Below are 16,465 nucleotides of genomic sequence, written 5' to 3'. Positions count from 1 at the left end.
AAAATTCCTTGAAGAAATAAGTTCCAAGCGTTAAATTTAAAGACAAAGGTAAATGAGATGTATTTTGACAATAAAATTTTTGGTTCTTCTTGGTAAAAATTAATTCAGAGACACATGATATTCTTGAAAGTTATTTGTGCCAAAATGCATTTTTACATATAATGGCGCCTGAAATATTATCATTTATCAGAAATCACCAAAGCAATTTAAATTATATTGTACACTAAAAAAGAAGTTGTTAACTTAACTAAATTTTTCAACTTAATTAATTTTTTTTTAATTTAATTATTATTTATGTAATTAACTTAAATATTTATTAAAATACTTAAACTTCAATTTTAGCATTTATATATTTGACTTAAATACATAAATGCTTAACAAAATTTAATTAAGTTTAAAAATTTCTACAAAATTTTTAAACTTCGAGTTAACAAGTCGAGTTAACAACTTTTTCTCTCAATGTAATATTGCGTTATAATTTTTTTAAAGGCAAACATTTTTGCTGTAATGTTGCAGTAATATTGCATTTTGCAATATTTTTGCAATATTGTGATTTTGCTATAAAATATTTCAGCAATCTTTCTGTTTTATACGTAATTTCCTTATCATTCTAAAAATTAATTAGACGCTGACGGTATCAGTAACTAATGACTAGTTTTTCAATACTTTCGATACCGATTATGTAGTATTTAGTTGAGATCCAATTTTTAAATATCAATTGTTAATAATTTAAGAAACCTTGATAATCACTTACTGTTATCGTCAGTTAAAATTCTCAATTTTTCATCAATTTGTTAATTATGTTAATGAACAAAATATCGAAAACAGCAATAAGTTTTTAACAGTCAATATTAATAATCATGATTAGCAATAATTTTTAACTACAATCAAATCACTATTACACAAACAACAGTAGTAATAAAATAAATGTGTAATACGTATAGTGTTACAAAGAAAGTTGAAAGTTGTATTTTATCGTGAATTGAAAAAAATTAAAAACATTTATTGAATTATTTCTGTATTTATTTATCGCTTGCACAATTACGTCGAGTTAGACTTGCTTCACATAGTTAGCGCACTTTTCATTACGTTTGATATCATCGCTATTAAATGTGGCATTTTTCTAGAATATTCTGCACTTTTAATGTCAAAACATGATGTATCGCACAGTGTATATACCATCGATACATGTAGCGTAGCAGCTTGTCTCGCTAATGACTGTGACGTCACGCGTTATTCCGATTTAAACTCAATTTTTATGTGTTTCCGTCATATGACGTAACGTTTTAATAACACCATCGAATTTCTTGCCTCGAGAACTATAACAAATAATGTTTATTTTATTTTTCCCCAGCACAGAAAAAACAAACCTTTTACACGCACACACGAGCGCACACGCACTTTATTATATAATTATACATATAATGTATCTTATTCACATAAATTGTTACATGATTAATTGTAAAAGAATTCCGGCCACATTTTATCTATATATAATCAATATTATATTTATGCCGCCTCTTTGTTTTTGTACGGGCGCGAATTTTTTCTATACAAGCGTACGTTTTATTGTCTTTGTCGCTGTTATACAGATTTTTTAAAAATCTATTTCATTTGATATCATCTCTCTAAAAGTCCTCTATTTTAATTTGTAGTTACACTTCCGGTCATGTTAGAATTCTATTATACAATAATCAATATGTTATACACAAAAGCGCGCGCTAATAATAAAAAAATTATTTCACGTGCAATTTCAATAGGAATCGTAACTATACATTAATTTATAAAAACAAAAGTATAATTTAACTGTACGTGTTTCATCTTTTTCATTTCTATTGAACTGATTTATCACATTTATAGATATTCATTAACATAGTGTTCATAAATCATAGCGAAGTGTCAGGTTTCTGTTGCAGAAATCAAGTAATGTTTAATGGCGACTAAGACTTGGACGTGTGAGCAATTAAGTGATAAAAACTGATGGCTGAACTGGACACCCAGAAATGTTATCAATCACTGATCACAATATAAAGCTCGACAGAACTGAATAAATATTTTGACGAGTTCTTTTTTTTTTTTTTTATCAGTAAAACTCATAACGCGTAAAAAATTGGTTTCAATACATTGACTTGTCATCAATATCAATGATCAGTTATCCATCAATTAGTACTGAGTTCTTTTATTAGTTTTAACTGCATTTTTTTTTAAAGAGATAATAGTATCAAATAAAATACATTAAAAAAAAAAAAATCTGTATAACAGTGACAATAACAAAGACAATAAAACGCGGACTTGGATGGGGAACGAATCCGCGCCCGTACAAAGACGAGGAAGCGGCATAAAATTGTTTTGACATCTGGATATACGTTTCACAGCGCGAACAAAACGTAGATTGGCACGTAGTTGCGTCACGTATAACACGCCCGTGATAATTTCTCTCGCATTCAGCGAAAAATTAACCCCCGCCGCCCGACGGCGTCGAATTACGGTAACCGGCGGGGAAAAAAAAAAGAAAAAAAAAATTAAAACAAGAAACACGAGGGGCGGGGGCGACACGCGAAAGAAACTTACAATGGAGTTTTCCGGGACGATCCGCGATTGCGTTTAATTCGCGAGCGGCAGCGATGTGTGAACGCGAATTCAAGCGGCGTTTGCATGCGTAATGCCCGCGTCGGATACGACTTAATTACACGGAGTGCCATAAACCCGCGTTGAATCATTGTCACAATCTTCTCGATTCGCGCCGGCGGCGAGCGGCGCCACGAGCAATGGTTTACCGGCCGTTTCTATCGCATGATTTACGCCCGAATGTACTTTGCATTCCATTTACGGGGAAAGGGTGCGTGCGGCTTGCGCAGGGGATAATCCCCGGGTCCGCGGCCTCACGGTAAGCCCCATACATTACGCCTTATTTACACGCGTGTGACAAGTTTCTCGCCCGTTATCACCACCACCCCCGCCCTTTTCGCCCCGTCGACCGACGCTCTCCCGTGTCTCGATGCATTAGCGTTGCTGCATGCGCGTGGAATTCGTCAGCACGGTTCGTTCTCTATTGCGTTACGTTGCAATTAATATGCACAACTATGACCGCGTTCCGGCGCGCTCGATAACGCCCGTGCGCGCGACCGGGCTTATAATCGACGCGCTTTCTCACGCGCGACAAAATCTCTCACGAAAGGTTCCTCGGACACCTCCTTGCGTTCTCGATAATGGCGTAATCGCGCTAATTTATGTGTGTACGCGCGGTATATTGCGGCCCTCAAGTCGCGCCGCTAAACTGTCAGAAAATAAAAAGCGCCGGCACACATGAAGGGGCAATAATTTATTTTAATGGCGTGCCGCGGCCGTGCGATAATTTTTTTGTCACGTCGCGTATCATATAGTTAGAGGGAAAATAAATAGGAACGAAATAGCGCGACGGGAGTAAACTACCTTAATTGATGGTGGACATGCGCCCGGCTTATATAATAATAAATTGTATTCTAATATGACTGCGAAATGTACCCGGAATTATAAAACTCGGATATACAAGCTAATTGCTTAGTTAACAAAGTTGCACATTTTTACAACACAAGGATTAAACCAAAGTTGTGACACACTATTAATTTCTCTAACTTTAGCGCCATAATATCGCGCTGCGGCGCGGGGCACGTTTGTAACGTTACATGGCTAAATAATGCTCAGCAATGTTGCATTGCGCCGTGAAATAATGTAGCGGAGTATAACAAAGGCCTCATTGTTTAAAACCGTCTTAATTCTCATTATACGCCGCGCAAATGCGGCCATTCGTATTATTAGTGCCATTATTTTGAAGGTTTACAAAGTTTTCCGGCCTTCATTGATGCGTCGATCGATTTGCACTAAAAAAAAAAAAAAAAAAAAAAAAAAAAAAATGTTGGAAAAAGTCAGTTGAGAGGTAAGTTGAGAAAAAAAATATTTGCACATCGTTAACGTCCCGTTTTTTTTTCTCTCAAATACATTAATGTCTTTTCGATAAATACGGCGATCTTCTTTTCAGCATCCTTGATAAACTTCAATTTTCTTACTCTTCAACTATCGCTTACCTTGACATTCCAGCCATCGTTATACCCGATACGACTCTTTTGAAGAACATTCTTATCAAGAAAGAAAACTTAAATATTTTACGTCGCACTTAAATACTTTACGGCATTATACATTAATTTAGCTTAACTTTTCTTTATAAATTTAATTCTTTGTAACATTTCGTAAAGCGCAAAGTGTCACTTGAAAAATATACAGCGAATAGCTTCTAATAGCAATAAATAGATCTTAAATTTGAAGCCAATGAAACGCCAATATACGTTACACAGGGAGAGACAATTTTTAATTATCAATTATAATTAATAAAAACAATGCAGTAATATTTCAGTACGTATACACTTAACATGTTTCATATATCCTTTTGTTATGGTAATTCAACATGGAGTTTAATATTCACTGCCTCAGCACTTTGGGGCGCATCCTTTTAATCAAACTTGCGACATTTCTTGCGTCGATGTTTTTGGAGGACACGAGGTTTAGTTAAGGACGGATACTTCACACCACATCTCGTAGCGGATTACGTCAACGTAACCTTGATAGTAATTAGAACTTCCTACGCTGGATAATCTTCCTTGTAAGGGATCACGGTCTGACGCCTACCCACGTACTGAACTTGAAGGGTGGATCAAATTTGCACACGTACGTAGGCACGCGCGAGAACGGTTCGTTTGTGTAGATCACGTTTTCATACATACACGGTAGAAAACGAAATTTGTACACCTGAATCCGCAGTTCACGAGATTAAACGGTCCAGAGCCACGTACGCACGTAGTAACAAAGTTTTGACAATTAAACGTCTACCATCTACCCGACGCGATCAAAAAATCGCGGGCAATTATGATAACAAAAAATTCGATCTCTTGTATTAGATTCTCGTTTGCGTAGATGCAGATTGTACTCAAATAGAATATGATATACTATGTAATGTTCTTTAATGTACAATGATTAATAATTAAAGAATTAATTATTGACCACTTTAGATTGCGCATAATAACAATTATATTATAGCATCAAGCTTTATGACATTATTCAATGTACATAATGTTCAAATTAATATTTATCTGCACTGATATTATGTAATATAATACATTTTTTATAGTATTTTCTGGTAATAGATTATTTCCAACCAAATATATTCTGCATTTTGTAATATTCAATTAGCCTTAAATATTAATGAAATTAAAGTGATATAATATAGATAATTAAAGGGAGCTTCTAACATTACTTCCTAGTCAATAAACAGTTTATTCTTAAAATATTATGTAAAACATAATAATTAAAAACATTATTAACAGTATTTAATTACCTAATAAATATAATTATTATTTATTTTATACGTTATTAAGTATTTAAAGACTAATAAAATAAAAATTATAAAACGCTCATTTAATGTACCAATAACGAAATAGGAACATAATATTTATTTACTGTTGTACTTATCTTAAAAATAAAAGATAAAAACTAATCTGAGGAATAAAGAAAAGAATAAATTTTTAACTAAATGCATATAAATAGCATTTTTCATCAGAAATTTTTACTTGTTACATCAAAAATACATCGCTTTATATTTCGTATTAAATGTCACAGTATTACAATATTTAAGAGCTATTAATACCGCATACGCGCATTCGGTTCAAATAGTGCAACGCATCCTTAGCATTCAAAAATATTAAAATTAGTTTGGTCATTTCAAGTCATTTCATACATGCCTTTTGCTCTTAAAACAATGTACGGAACAAAACATAAATAAATTATATATATAAACATAACAATGTATCAAAATCAAAATTTTACTGACTAGTAATCATATAACGTTGCCACGTCACTGTACACAGGGATTGACAGATCTTGCTTTTCTTCGTTGAAAAATATAAAGTTCTTTCAAACTGTATAATCAATTTACGTGAAACTTCATCAGAATAAACGTAAATATTTATTTACGTATGTGTGTGTATGTAAATGAGAATTTTTAACTTTCTGTCTTATATGCAAATGTCTCAAATTAAGAAAAAATTTCTAGGAGATAAGGTTTTACATATATTTTTTATGTATAAAATTTTCTATATTTAAAATTAGATACCGTCAAAACAAAACGGTAAAAGTTAATAAAATTTATTTCAGATATTTTTGATATATTTAATTTCGTATTATATATTTATTATCTGTCTCATATTCATCCTATGTTAAAACCTCCTTTAAATGTTCATTGAGTCATTAGATACAATAGTTAGATACATTAGGTACAATAGTTGGCCGAAATATTTCCTAAATCGAAAAAAAATCATGAAAGCTTCATCCCGAAGAATAACAGGTCTACGATTGCCGCAGAGTGGTCGCGAAATAACATCGGCACAGACAAACTGGGCCGTGTTCCTGAGATCTGAGAGTATTTAACAAAATCCTTGAAAGTACCTTGATAAAAGAGGCAAAATGGGTTGAATGAATAGATAGGAGAGAGGAGCTCTAAAATCTTTCGCAGAGGAAAGTTTGTAAGCCATTAGAAAGGTTATGCACTCCGTAAAACTAACAGTTTCGTAATGCCGCAGTTGACATAATTTTCATGGAGATATTCGTATGGATTACACGCAATTCTTCATACCCACTAATTTAGATTACTGTTATTATGCAATTATTATCCATGCTACACGGGACAAAAGATTTCTATAATGGCAGGGGATTTTACATTTAAATCCGCAAATCTATACGTCCATCATTTACATGTATTTGTAAACTCATATATTAATTATCCCGATATTAATAGCATAGCCGCGATGCGTATATGTCATAGGTGGTAACTAATTTGCAACGATCGAAGTCACATTGCGGTGAGAATGGCCGCACGATAGATAAATAAATCGCGCGATAGATAACATTGATCTAACTATAAATTATACATATACATTTGCATGTGTAATTTTCATACTAACCAGTTAATCGCACCACAAGCGTGATCGCATTGCGTCAAATCGCACGTCTATAATTACTGCGTCGAATATTCCGTCAACATATCACTAAATCATAGTGTTCCGATAGCGCAAATTATTATAAAATATTTAGCCTACATTATCCTGTACTAATTCGCAAGCTTATGCATTTTGTTAAGTGCACATACTAAAACATACTAAAACTGCAATTGCCGATTCTAATTTGTTTACACTGCAATATTGCTAAATAATAATTTTTTTAATGCTAAATAATTATCTTAAGAATTAATTACTCTAATTGATATTATAATTATAACATAAATTAGTGGTGTCACGCAGAAGAACATTATTATGAATAAAGTCGGGAACTCGCACAGACGCGCAAACTTGGATGGCAAACTTAGAAACAACGTACATACGTATATTCGTACGTGACGTTTCAATAAACAATGTTCTTATTTGTCAAACTGCCATCCTAGATAAAACATTCTTTACAACATCGAGGACGTGATCGCCAAGTTCTCGACAACTCGAACGAACAAGAACCACCACCAACCAGCGGCACGCCGTTGATTTGCAAACCGCATACAAAGTTTCACTTAGCATATCAACACGTTATGCGCTACACGATGCAAAACAGGGTCCGACAACGTATTTTATAGAGACACGTTAGTATTGCGGAGCATATAAAACCGTTAGGACGGAATTAATCGTCCTTTTAAACACACTTGAATTGTCCGTGTGTTTTTGCGTTTGCAGACATTATTTTTACCGTATATATTTTTGTTCAAATAATTTTAAATTAATTAATGCAACACTCTGAGAGAGAAGAGTTTGATATTTTATAGTTTTTCAGAATGAGAGATCTTGTAAATGTTTTTTAGAATCAATACTATTAAATTGATTATAAATTTAATGTTATGATATTACTTTTCTGATTCAATTTGAAAGCTGCATTTCTAGATCAATGAATATGCTGCGTACAGTTCAAAGAACTAAAAAATGTAAATATACTAAAATAAATTATAATGAATAATATAATATACTATACTATAAAATGTGCTATAAAATTTGAGCAAAATTCACTAGCCTTTTCTTGATTTTAATTGTTATACGCTTCACGGTCTTAAATAAATAACAATAATTATAATTAAACTCTCTCTTCATTTTTATAGTTATTATACATTACTCCTCTAAGACTAATATAATAATAATAGCATTATGTTTATAATTCTACTAATTTAAAAAATTTTAAATACTAATGTATTAAGATATCAAGATATGGATATTAAAAGCTATATAAAACTAAAAAAAGTAAACATTTTCATGTAGTAAATGCAATGACAATTATAATAAATACAACTATATTTTTTAAATGTCATTTACTATTTATGTACTAAAATTAACTAATAGATAATATAAAATGAAATGTATAGTTGGCACCTATAAACTATAATTAAGTTAAAATTGCAATTTTTTCTCTAAATTAAAAATTTTCAAATTTTTGTACAACTTGTTATTACTTTCCTTAAAAAAGTTTAAGCAACGTTGTATTTAAAATGCAACGATAATAGTTTAATTTAATTATAGCAAATTAGATTCGTGCAGAATTATAAAAACGTTATTTAATAATAAAAGTGTTGTAATTTAATTATAAAAACGCAATTTCAACGCAAAAGCATACGCGTCGTATAAAATTATTTTATTCACATTGCCTGATCGTAAACGTGCACAAAATTGGAATCCGGTTTATCGCAGCGTAGATTCGGTAAGGCGGCGTATCTGCGCCGCGTCAAGATGGTCCGCGTCAGCTCGTAAGCCGCTAATGCGACAAAAGTCATAGCGTTTGCGTGCCACAAAGGTGAGATGGCCATGTGGCGATGCCGTGGCGATCTCGCTCGTTGATAGCGGTGACGGTATCCGGAAATTGCAGGTGAAGACGAGCTTGGACGCGCACGTGACACTCTCTCGAGATACCCTCGAGTGCTGAAGACAACTGCAACTGGTCATGCTAGCAACCTAGTACTTTGTTTGCGCGGTTTTATCAACGCCGTTTTATCGCAGCATTTCACAAGACAGTGCCTTTGAACCGCGCTCTTTTGGTCCTGTACGTGCGTGCAAGAATAAAGATACTCTTTGTCATGTTTATGCACCCCAATGTACATACATATCTCGCAAAAAGAATGCGTCCGTTAACACAGCTTTAAATCACACACGTTTGTTCGCATTTGAAAATGTTTACTACTCGCAAGCTTCTACTAGCGTGATTTACGTTGGCAATAACGATAACATTACAGCCAACATGTACGCTTAAATTGCTTACTTGAATAGCTTTAATGCGGCTGGCATATGAGAATCCGGAGACGAGATGTCTAGTGTCTGCGAAATCGTTGACTTACATCACTGAACGTTAAGGTGACTTTATCAGAGAATCGTAGACTACGTTATGCGTTCAAAATTTAAATACTTGAAAACTTTTGCGGCTTTAACGAGCAGCCTCCGCAATCTGGCATAAGGGCCCATCAACGAGGCTGACGTAATATAGCTCGCAGCTACAGTTACGCTAAACTTCCCAGATGATATCCACCCGTTATTATCAACCGTCCCACCGACGGAGCTGATGTGTACAATAGAACGTGTTACTTTAGAGCACCCTGGACCTAGCCGCTTCTTAATAGAGCTTAACTATTTTAATGAGGGACCGTGCCAGGGATGGTTTCGGAGGTAGAATATCCACATTTTCGGCGACCCGTCGCCCGTCCGCTTCCTTTACGAGAATACTCAATTTGAGGAGGCAGTTCCGCGTAGCTGCGTGGCGTCAAATTAAGACGGCACGCAAGATGGATAATACCTGATGAGGGCTTTACGATCCTTTACTAGGGAGATATATCACCTCGGTACGGTATCACTTTACTATATCTTACTAACTAACTAGAATAAAGACAATGAGAAACTGACAAGGAGAGCGTATAAGCATTGATAATTAATTTAACTACGTCATATTGTGCATATATATAATAATTAAGTGATGTACATATGTATATATAAAATTAAGTCTTTTATTTATCTTTCGAGATAATAACTTATAATATAATTGTAACGTATTTTTTTAACTATATATCTTATTCACAGAATAATCGAAACAGGGGGATTACCAAATCCGCACCACTAAAGCTATTTTCTATTATACATATTTCTTTGATATTGATCTGTGCGCAGGTAAATGTTAGAAAGCTTGATGTTTTAAGAATTTAAACTAGGCTACTATTTAAAAAAAAAAAAAAACATGATTTCAGGTGGAAAATGTCGGAAATTGTTGCAGTTGCTGCAAGGCATATTACAATGAACAGTAAATCTTGTACAGCATAAACTTTCTTCTATAAAGATAATTACTTATTTTTATTACTCTTGGCGATACCACAACATTCTCTTAACCATGTTCCCATAAGCTCAAAGTAAATTACTTAATGTGTACTTTACATAAAAATTTTCAATAAATTTGTATAAATAATGTTATGTAGATTACATTTTATTGCTGCAGGAAGATTTCGTTTGTCATGCAAACAAGATGTGCAGATAATATAAAATTTATCTATTTTTAATATAAAATACTTTAAAAATGGAAAATATGGAATATATTATAATATTCTTATATTTTTATAAAATACATAATTACATATCTCCTCCTAAATTTTCCATATTTTTTATGTATTTCTCATGTGCAATAGTTTTTTATTTTATATAAACTGTTATTTTATAGATTATGCAAGTACAAAAATATAAACATTTGTTTTTCTTATCAATAATAATATTTATTTTAAAAAATAATATTCATGTTACATTATTTTACATAATAATTTAAGATTTAATTTTACATTTTTTAATGTTTTTGTTTCTTATGTGCCATTGTACCGTAAAAATATGTCTAACTGCATTTTGATCATATTACATAAATAAACAAATTTATTCTTTTTTTGTGTGTTATACATTACTATTCTTGAAATTTGACCTGTATTCCATATTGTACTCCATTTTTTGATTTTTTCGAAACCCTTTCATTTTTCTACTTAATAATTTTTTGTAATAACTAAAGTTAAATTAAAAAAAAAATTTGGAAACTTTTATTAATTAAATATTATAGCTAATGTGTTTCTTAAGAGTCCTACATAAATTAGAAGTCTCAATATACATTTATATAGGAATAATATGTTAATTTAAATTGGGAATTCTATATTACTTTGCTTTATATTAGTACAATGTTTAACATTTCACTAGTAAAAAATTAATATATTATTAACTTAAATCATATCTTTTTTAAAAAAATTAAATTTATGCATAGCTGAGTAGGTTAATATATTCTTTATAACTAAAATAAGTTTAACAAACGACTAATAAAATTAATGGAACTATGCTAAATATCACACGAACAGAAAACTAACTCAGTTAAAAATTTTACGTTAAGATTTAGTTAACTTCAGTTAAATTAAAAAGTTAATTTTGAAAAGCATTATATTTATATTAAATCAAAAGATCGTAAAAAGTTTAAAGTTAGATTACTCAAAACAATTACAATACGGATAATCAAATAAATTTAATATTTGTTCATTTTATTTATAAATTATGTTTGCATAAAATAACAAAATATTTTATTTTTTATAATAATGTAGTTTTTATTTTGGAATTTATTTTTTTTAATAAATAAAATTTTAACTTGGAAAAAGATGAATTAAAATTTATATATTTTAAAAATAATTAGTTAAAATTAAAATTAATTTATTTATTTAAATACAATAAATTAAATTCAAAATTATTAACTTTAAAATTTGATTATTTAACTTTTAATTAATTACTACTCTACCCTAAATTAATATATTAAAATTAGAAATAAAAAAATTATTAACATTAAATAATGTTTTTGTTAATAATTTATTTTAAAAAATCAAACATGTAAGAATTAATAAATAATAATAATAGAAAAATGAAGAGGTCAAAATAAAATCAACTTAAATTTATTTTTCACATAATTTTATTCATATGTTATGTTAGTTCTTTTTATTAGTATTTTATTATTTATTATTATAATTATATTATATTTTATAGTTATTATTTTCCTATTATCATTTATCAATTTTTTACATTAATATTTTTTAAAAAATTTCTGTTAATTTAATTTAAGAAATTTGATAGATTTTATAAAAATGTCGATTTAATTTTTTAATAAATGTATATAAAATGAATGTAAAATATTCTACAATAAACCTTCTTTTATAAAAAAATATAAAATTTCAGTAAAATATAAAATTGCATGATTATACATTATTATCAGCAGCACAAGATGATCATAACTTAAACTCAAGTGTGCTTGATTTTTTTAAGTGTTGTTAACACGCACGTAACAAAGTGTAACCTTTTAAATTTTTTCTCATATACTCATAATACTCATTTCTCATTTATTTTATATTTTTATGACTAAATATTGCTTATATTAAATAAAAATATAAAATTTTAATATAAGATTTGATTTAAGCGATCAGTATCCACTTAGCAACGCTTTCCTATCTGCTAAAAAAAAAATAAAAACACAAGAATTACGACAAGGTCAACAAACTACAATGTATGTTATCGTGAGAGAACTGCTAAACGTAATTTCATGCATATCCACTAAAGTTGGTGCTCTAACATGCTATCTCCAGAGTCATAAGCATCAGCTTAATGGAAATGACTATAGCTTGCATGTTGCATATAGCACGCATGTATTATTAGAGAGCGCGAGGGAAGGACGTCAGATGAAAATCGAATCATGCAATTAGGCTTGATTCATTTGCAGTCCCGTAGCGTGCGTGCTAATTGCACAAACGGATCCAGCATCGATATTCGCGCTCACCTTTTGTAAGATACAAGGATTCCGCACAGCGCGTAACAAAAAGTGATCGCTGAAAAAAATCGCAGAATAAAATAACGAAACAAAGAATCGAATTCGTTCACGTATTCAGAACTGACTCACTACTCTGACTATTCTCCCGTTTTCCGATATTCCGTCATGGGAGAGACAGATCAAATTACCGCGTTAGCGCGTTTAACTCGTCAATTGTAGATTGGCGCACGTAGCATAGAAGCTATAACTCATCGTAATTGTTGAATACAGAACTAGACGTATAATTTGTGAAACTCTTAACATTATTCACACGAACACTTTGCGATTCTATTTTCTTTACCTGGTGAAAAGAAATTGTTGAAACTGTTGAAAATTTAGAATAAACATATTTAAAAATATCATAGTCAAAAATATTTCTTGACACCTTTTAAATAATATTTTATCAAATCTGCATTTAACATTATGTCGTGTTCAGTTAAATTCTATTAAATTAATCAGTTTATAAGACTGTCACATCTTCATCTTTATGAAAATTAATTTCTAGAAAACTAGAAAATTAGAAAATAGAAAATTAGAAAATTAGTACATCGACATCAAAATCGACGTCGTCTAAAAAATTAAAAATTGGCTTTTCAATATATTGAGCCACCATATCTTCCAAAATTCAATTTTATGTACACATACATAATTTACTTTCTATAAGTTTGAATGTTAGTCTTAAATAGACAGCTTTATGTGTTCACAGTAACTAAGATCAACCAGAGTTGATCTGTCATTTAAATTTTCGCACAATAAAATGCATTTCATATTTAAAACATTAATTTAAAATTTTACGTATATCTTATTACTTATTAAAATTTTTAATAATCATATTTGTGACAACAAAAGTTTTTATTTTGTACATGTATGCAAATATAATAATATTAGTTTGTACATTTTGTTAGGCAATTTTGTTTCTAATGAAGGAGTTCAGTATATTTAATACCATATTTATTAAATATAATAATAAAAGCAGCTACAAGTTGTTGCAAATCCGTTATGAAGGACTGTGTGACAAAACTGCAATCATATAGATATAGGAACCATTCCGTTAAAATCTATTTTGATCGTGCTCGATGACTATTATTTCAAATACACGTATAGATAAATCCATTCGGTCACGATTTTTCATGAAATATTGAATAACATTGTTAGCGTTTGAAATAATCTATTTGAAAAAAGATTTATAAATTTTGTATTGAACTGTAAACATTAACGAAGGCAATTTTGCGAATAAAATTTGGTAATGTGCAAATAGAAAAGATTTGACATATTTGAAGTTAATAGTTAAGAAAAAAAATACCTATAATAACATCGATATTTACAAGAATATGTATAAAAAGATATTTAAAAATAGATCGTTATGTATATCAATTCAAAAAGTCTGAATTAATAAGTTTGGATATTGTTTTCATAACAATTTAAAAAATTCATTAAAAAAATCTCTTTGTCAAAAATTAAACTTCTAATACAAATGTTTTTAATAGTAAATAATTTCTTTATAGAAATATTTTGTAAAAATAAAAATACAATTATAAACGATAGTGATAATTATGGGTTGTCGCGTAGTATAGTAGAGAACTGTATTATCTCCATTATTAGATATCAAATTGTTAGTAATTATGATTACTAACGGAATCATTTACTTATTGTCTGCCGTTATGTAGTAGATACGTAGTAGCTGACAATTGTTATAAGGTATTTTTATTTTCGAGCATTTCGAAACTTTTTCAAGGTACATTTTAACATTTAATTACAATATTGTTTCATTGTTTTTAAACTTGAACGTATTATCACGACATGTATATACATTCAAGCATTTTTCTTGTTATTTAATTTTTTGTTCAGCTATATAAATCTCGATTTATACAAAGTTATTCAAAAGAATAGCATTTTGTTAATGTGAGCGTGTTAGTAACATGAGAAATCTCGAGATTTTCAAATATCAAAGTATTTTCTCGATAAATCGATTGTCACTTTAGAAGGCTGCATTCAGAAACATTAGAGATATCATTTTATCTTTGTAGCTTACCGAATGTTAAACAAGGACAAAATGTACTCGGATGCACTCGCGCGATGTTTTTGCACGCAGCCTTGCAGTTCATTTACAATTCATGTGATACATACTTAGTAGAAGAACAAGTCATAATAACATCAAAATGACGTTAAAGTGAAACATGATTGATGAGAATGTAACTTTTAGTAACTATTTTGCAATAAATTTTGAATATCATTTTGATGATTTTTTATTCTACTTGAAATTTGTAGTGTCGACAGTAAAAATAGTATGTGTAAATGCTTTTTGCAATATTTTATTTTCTTCTATAATTAAAATTCTAAAATTTTAGAAATTTGTTGTATAATCTTTTTGGCAGTTTGTCTGCAATCTGTCTTCTTATTGAAGCAAATCAGCATTCACCTTTATCTTAAAAAATCGCAGTTATACTGTGACTGTAGGTCTTTCTAACAATTTATCTTAACAAAATATAATTTGGTATATCAAAATACTATGTTTCTTAAATTAATTCTTTAAATTTATTTTTGTGGCGGCTTGTAATATACCATCCTGTTTCTCTTCCACCCATTATGCAATGTCGTCACATTTTTATCAATCATTAAGTAATAAATATTTCATATAACTTTAAATCTAATATCTAGTAAACAGCACTTTGATTAATATAATCGCTTACGTTTCAATGTAAAATATTGATGATTAATAAAGTTAATATTAATAAAGTATTAATAAAGTTTATTAAATAAAATATAAGTGGGCTACTCATGATACAAACTTCTCTATAAAAGATAGCAACTACAACATAACATATAACTACAAGAATAAAATAATAAAAGAGCTATGTGATTGACTACATACATATGTAGAAAATATTAAGAATAGTCGAACGTTTTATGTGTATAAATTAAAAATATAAAAAATATAATCAGTTCAAAACTCCATTAACTAACTATAGAAACTATATTAAGCACGACAAGAACTTTAATCATTTTAACTTTTCTACGATAAATTTTCAGCGTCCTATTTTTATTAATTTTGTTTCTCTCGTTTTTTAGCTCGTGGATGGCGCGTAAAAGAGGACTTAAGCCAGATCAGCACTTATCAAGGCAGCGCTGCAACGTAATGCATATTAAATGAATACCTCATCGAAACCGGCGTAGCACGGTACGTCGAGAGCAATGTACACTGGCTCGTTGTTTACAATAACAATAAAAATCTGCGATATTGAATTTGTCGACTAAAACGCATCTTCCGCACTACACCAATATTACCTTTTATGACGGCGAGTGAAAAAATATTCGATACGGCACTTCTACTATTTGCATACGTCAGAGCATCGATAGTTCAATCGATATTCATCCCGGGGATTGAAATAACATCAAATCCGGATAACAAGTGTTTCTTATTAATCGACAATAAATCTGGCATTTAAAGAAAGAGGGAAAGAAAGAAAAATATGAAAGAATTTATTTCCATTCTATAGCCACGAAAAAATATTATTAGATGTAGAAATTAATTCGACGTCCCCTACGTTAAATCTATTAAAAATCT

General features: G+C 30.2%; 1 protein-coding gene across 6 annotated transcripts in view; it reads right to left on the bottom strand.

Moving 5' to 3' along the window:
• Positions 1 to 16,465, bottom strand: part of LOC105198139 (TWiK family of potassium channels protein 9) — a 428,118-nt gene that overhangs the window by 276,478 nt on the left and 135,175 nt on the right. The window lies entirely within an intron of this gene.

This window comes from Solenopsis invicta, chromosome 8 (genome assembly GCF_016802725.1).
Source record: "Solenopsis invicta isolate M01_SB chromosome 8, UNIL_Sinv_3.0, whole genome shotgun sequence".
In the NCBI taxonomy this organism is placed as follows: domain Eukaryota; kingdom Metazoa; phylum Arthropoda; class Insecta; order Hymenoptera; family Formicidae; genus Solenopsis; species Solenopsis invicta.
Note: the sequence above shows the minus strand (reverse complement) of the source record. Positions and strands in the feature narration are given on the sequence as shown.